This window comes from Rhinopithecus bieti, unplaced genomic scaffold, assembly GCF_001698545.2.
Source record: "Rhinopithecus bieti isolate Rb0 unplaced genomic scaffold, ASM169854v2 scaffold_6946, whole genome shotgun sequence".
NCBI lineage: Eukaryota > Metazoa > Chordata > Mammalia > Primates > Cercopithecidae > Rhinopithecus > Rhinopithecus bieti.
This window is the reverse complement of record NW_016805697.1, coordinates 1,122,739-1,128,880: the sequence shown is the minus strand read 5'-3', so window position 1 is coordinate 1,128,880 and position 6,142 is coordinate 1,122,739. Positions and strand designations below refer to the sequence as shown.

Sequence of the window (6,142 nt, the reverse complement as noted above, 5' to 3'; positions counted from 1 at the left end):
ATGTTAGCCAGGATGGTCTCGATCTCCTGACCTCGTGATCCGCCCGTCTCGGCCTCCCAAAGTGCTGGGATTACAGGCTTGAGCCACCGCGCCCGGCCATCTTAAAGGTGATTTTTAAAAAGCAGTAGCCCAGTGATTGAACGTGTGTGTGCTTATGTATCTTTTTGCCTTGTAGCAATCAATAATTCATGTAAAATAATTAACACAATATTGTCTGAAACTGAAAAGGACAACCTGCCTCCTTTGCCTGGAATGCTGCCTTTCCTTTAATGTTCAACTCCTGTTGTATTTTCTTCATGAAGTCTTCTTGTAAGACTGAAACGCCTAGTGACTTTTCCTCCTCCTCTGAATTTCTGTTACAGTTAGTCCAAAGCCCGGAAGTCAGCACTAGATCCTATAGCCTGCCTTGTATTGTCCACAGCTACTTTCAATGTTAGTCTCACCTTATTAGATTGTAAATCCCTGGAAGGGAGGAAACATACCTTTATTCCTCTTCTATAATCCCACGGCGCCTAAAGCAGTGCTGAGAACATGATTTCTGCACAATGAGCACTCATTGAGTTGTCTGTAGGCAAAAACAATGAATGCGACAGTTTGCAGTTTGTGGGTCATGGGTGTGTTTGAATCTTTTCAGCACAGACCTTGCTTTCCAACTACCATCAGCCTGGATCGTCAGCAGTAAGCAGGGATAGGGAGTCTCCTTTCTTTCTCTTCGACTTCTCTAAGGTCTTGCCATAAAACAAACTAAAACAATCATTAGAACTGTTCCTACTCTGGGATTCGCTTCTCTTTAAGGAACACAGCTTAATGGTCAAAAAAACAGCTGCTTTGTATTCTGGAGAATGTACCTAATTAATGAGAGACCAAACAAATAGAAGTAAATTCAGGCTTCCATTTTATTATTGAGTAAGGTCCATTTGATCTCCAAACAGATTTTGGGCAGGACAGGGGCATGTCCTGCTGATTTGAGGAGCTCCTCACAGATCCGTTGGAATTTTGGTAGGATCAAGCAGCGTCCTTGAGCAGTGGCAGCCTCCTTTACTGTAGACCTCTAGAAAAAACTGCCAAGAGGTAATTACTAGCATACAAGTTGAGAGGGAAGGGAGAGTTGCATTGAAGACAGAAAGGATGTGGATGGCTGGCTCCTTCCGTAATCCTTCATGCTGACCCTGTTCCATTCAATTGGTCATTTGTGAGCCTTTCAAAATTCTTTCTTTCTTTCTTTTTTTTCTGAGATGGAGTCTTGCTCTGCTGCCCAGGCTGGAGTGCAGTGGCACAATCTCGGCTCATTGCAAGCTCCGCCTGCCGGGTTCACGTCATTCTCCTGCCTCAGCCTCCCGAGTAGCTGGGACTATAGGCACCCACCACCACGCCCAGCTAATTTTTTGTATTTTTAGTAGAGACGGGGTTTCACCGTATTAGCCAGGATGGTCTCGATCTCCTGACCTCTTGATCCACCCACCTCGGCCTCCCAAAGTGCTGGGATTATAGGCTTGAGCCACAGTGCCTGGCCTCAAAATTATTTCTTGAGACTATTATGTGCCTCAGGTGACTCTAAGGAAAAGTTAGAATTCCTTCTAGCTTTCTAGGAGCTCGCAATCTGCTCAGGGAGATAAGATTACACACCAGGCAGGTAGGTAACAATAGAAGACAGAATTGGATGACATATTGATCAGAGAAGGGCAAAATCACTCTGAATGGGAGTTATCAGAAAAGATTCTGTGGGGTAGTGGAAACTACTGAATTTGTAAGGGCCGTTTATGGTGATATTTTCATAGCTAGGTCATTAACAGTTAATTTACTCCCTTCCCCAAAATAGTTCAATTTACATCAGATGCTGAGTTATTTGATTTACATAATCCGATTTAAGAGTCAAGGTGGCTCACACCTGTAATCTCAGCACTTTGGGAGGCCGAGGCAGGAGGATATTAGAGCCCAGGTGTTCGAGGCCAGTCTGGATAACATGGCATAACCCTGTCTCTACAAAATATGCAAACAATTAGCTGGTTGTGGTGGCGTGTACCTGTAGTCCCAGCTACTCAGGAAGCTGAGGTGGGAGGATCACTTGAGCCCAGGAGGTAGAGGCTGCAGTGAGCCATGATTGTGCCACTGCATTCCAGCCTGGGTGACAGAGTGAGACCTTGTCTCAAAAAAAAAAAAAAAAAAAAAAAAAGGCCAGGTGCAGTGGCTCACACCTGTAATCCCAACACTTTGGGAGGCCAAGGCGGGTGGATCATTTGAGGTCAGGAGTTAGCCTGGCCAACATGGTGAAATCCTATCTCTACTAAAAATACAAAAATTAGCTGGGTGTGGTAGTGCATGCCTGTAATCCCAGCTACTCAGGAGGCTGAGGCAGGAGAATTGCTTGAGCCTGAGAGGCAGAGGTTGTGGTGAGCCGAGATCATGCCACTGCACTCCAGTCTGGGCAACAGAGAGAGACCCCGTCTCAAAATAAATAAATAAAATAACAATACTTCGTAGCTTACTTACCTGTGAGTTTGTCTAAGTAAATAAAGGACTGTTTGGTTACGCAAATCAGTTTATCCTTGTGTCCTCTCTTTCTATAAAAATTAGGGCATCAGTCTGGAGAGCAGTTTCCCAAAGAGGTTCTACAAAATGTTAATAGATATTAAAAAAAAAGAAAAAGGGTGGGGGGGCCGGGCATGGTGGCTCATGCCTGTAATCCCAGCATTTTGGGGGCCCAAGACGGGTAGATCACCTGAGGTCAGGAGTTCCAGACCAGCCTGACCAACATGGTGAAACCCCGTCTCTACTAAAAATAAATAGAAAATTAGCCGGGCGTGGTGCCATATGCCTGTAATCCCAGCTCCTTGGGAGGCTGAGGCAGGAGAATTGCTTGAACCGGGAGCCGAAGGTTGCAGTGAGCTGAGAACGCGCCATTGCACTCCAGCCTGGGCAACAAGAGCAAAACTCCATCTCCAAAAAAAAAAGGGGGGGGGCGGCGGGGGGGAGGTGCTACATGCTCATGTGTGTTTCACAAACTACCGGTTAAACAAAGTTCTTACAATAGAATTTTTTTTGCAACCTTTAATATGATTATTTGAATTGTGGGTTCTCAAGATGAGGGTAAAATTTTTTGTTTTTTGTTTTTGAGATGGAGTCTCGCTCTGTCACCCAGGCTGGAGTGAAGTGGCGCGATCTCGGCTCACTGCAAGCTCCGCCTCCCAGATTCGCGCCATTCTCCTGCCTCAGCCTCCTGAGTAGCTGGGACTACTGGCGCCCGCCACCGCGCCCGGCTATTTTGTTGTATTTTTAGTAGAGACTGGGTTTCACCGTGGTCTCGATCTCCTGACCTTGTAATCCGCCCGCCTCGGCCTCCCAAAGTGCTGGAATTACAGGCGTCAGCCACCGCGCCCGGCCGAGGGTAAAGTATTAATATGTACCATTTCCCAAACTTATTTGACTATAGTATACCTTTTAAATGAAGTATCATGTAGGACTGTGCTCTAAAAACGGGCAACGAGAATGCCTTTTCTGGCTTGATTCTGTGATTCTGCGTTTGTGCATTAAATGTATTTTTGTAGATCTATACGGAAACTAATTATTTTGCAAGTGTTAATTTCACTTAGAACATGTAAGAATTAGGCCGGGCGCGGTCACTTAGAACATACAAGAATTAGGCCAGGGCTGGGCCCAGTGGCTCATGCCTGTAATCCTAGCACTTTGGGAGGCCGAGGCGGATGGATCACCTGGGGTCAGGAGTTTGAGACCAGCCTGGCCAACATGGTGAAAATCCGTCTCTGCTAAAATTACAAAAATTAGCTGGGTGTGCTAGCACATGCCTGTAATCCCAGCAACTTGGGAGGCTGAGGCAGGAGAATCGCTTGAACCCAGAAGGTGGAGGCTGCAGTGAGCAGAGATCGCACCATTGCACGCCATCCAGCCTGGGCCACAAGAACGAAACTCCATATAAAAAAAAAATTATGTGATCTTTTTAATGCATACCAAACTTAGAGAACATGTTTGTTTTTCTCAAGTAATCTAAACCAGGTTGCAGTTACATGTAATGTGTTACACCAAAAGACTGAAATGGTTCCAATTACATAATTGAAGTTCAATATTTTCTTGATATTAATTGTATAGTCTTTTGATTCTCTAGCATTTTCGCCAAAGATGCCACCTTAGAAACAACTTCTTGTGCTTAAGTTTGTGCATTAAAAGGACTCTGTTTGGTATGAGCCCATTTTCTGTGGCGGAAAATTACCTGATCAAAACAATGTTAAACCTCAGAAAAGTTACCTCCTTAAATAAAGCCTGGAAGTTTATTTAATTATGATTTCACCACGTGATAACTACAGATTGCCTCCAACCCCAAGAAAAGATGCCAAGTCAGGTTTGTTTGTTTGTTTCCAGAATCTGCAAACACTTACTTTTACATTTAAAAAAGTTACCCTGCCTTGAAATGTCAGCCTCTGGGGTTTTGTGAGACCCCTGCTGATTGACCCTACCCTTGACCTTAGCTCCAAAGCCCAACTCCATTCTGGCATGCTGGTGTAGAGAATTTATTTATTTTAACAGTAGGGAGCCAGAATTCCAGGAATATACTTTTAAAAAGCCTCAAGAGCTATTTACCAGATCATCAGCTCCACAGGACTGGGAGGCCTCCACTAACACACGAAGTGGATAGTAGTGGTTGGTGGCAGCCAAGGGCTCCAGGGGCTGGCTCAGCTCTAAGCAACAGGACATAAGGGAGTGTGAAAGGACTTCCACTAGAAGTGGTCTTTTTGATCATCAAGAAAAAAAGGAAAATAGACATATTTTAACAGTTGAGAACTTTCAGTGAAAAGGGGCGGTCCTTTAAATTCCTCGGGATATATTTATTAAAGCATGGAGGCAGTCTTAGGGCCAATTCTCCATTTTATTTGTCTGCCTCTATCCATCAATTCTCATTCTCTCTCATATGTCCTGTTCTACTGTAAGATTGTAAAGTATAAGATACTGTGTTTCTTTATTTTCTTAAAAATGGTTTTTATTAGAATTGGGTAAGATGCCTGTTAAACATATGTAAAATACTAAAAGTACAAAAGGAAAAAATAAAAATTACTCATATGATGCTATCCAAACAGAGTTACTATTAATAATTTAGTAAATATCCTTTAGTTTTTTCTTGGGTAGGGCAGAGTCTCTTTTACACATTTATAATAATTTTATATACAATTTTCTCAGTAGATTTACTTAAATATTTTGGAGCATACACAAGAGTTGAAAATGTTTTACTGTGAACACCTATATTCTCATTGCTTAGATATACAGTTAACATTTTACTATAAATGCTCTATCACATATCTCTCTATTCATCCTTCCATCTTATTTTTAAACATGTTTCTTTCCTTTTTTTTTTTTTTTTTTTTGCGACAGGGTCTGGCTCTATTGCCCAGGCTGGAGGGCAGTGGCGCCTTCTTGGCTTACTGCAACCTCTGCCTCCTGGACTCAAGCCACCCTCCCACCTCAGCTTCCCAAGTAACTGGGACTATGGTGCATGCTACCATGCCTGGCTAACTTTTATATTTTGCGTAAAGACAAGTTTTCACCATGTTTCTTAAACTGGTCTTGAACTTGTGAGCTCAAGCAATCTGCCACATCAGCCTCCCAAAGTACTGGGATTACAGGTATGAGAAACATGTCAAAGAAGGCATATAGACATTCTTTTCTTTCTTTCTTTTTTTTTTCTTTTTTTTTTTGAGACAGAGTTTTACTCTTGTTGCCCAGGTCTGGAGTGAAATGGCACAATCTCGGCTCACTGCAACCTCTGCCTCCCGGGTTCAGGCAATCCTCGTGCCTCAGCCTCCTGAGTAGCTGGATTACAGGCATGCGCCATCACGCCCAGCTAATTTTTGTATCTTTAGTAGAGATGGGGTTTCTCCACATTGGTCAGGCTGGTCTCAAACTCCCGACCTCAGGTGATCCACCCACCTCGGCCTCCCAAAATGCTTAGATTACAGGTGTGAGCCACTGTGCCTGGCCTGACATTATTTTCAATTGCTGTATTTCATGCAGTGAATTTTGATTTTCTTTTAAATTGTTTCCCTATGGTTAACCAATTGCTTGCTTCCCATTTTTTACTATTTACATAGACTTCATAGGAAGGATACACTTCTTTTTTTTTTTTGAGACAGAGTCT

The 6,142-nt window shown here is 43.3% G+C and overlaps 1 pseudogene; it reads right to left on the bottom strand.

Annotated features, from left to right (window-relative positions):
• Window positions 1–4,707, bottom strand: part of LOC108530538 (nuclease EXOG, mitochondrial-like) — a 43,941-nt pseudogene extending 39,234 nt beyond the window's left edge.
• Between the last annotated feature and the right edge of the window lie 1,435 nt (window positions 4,708–6,142).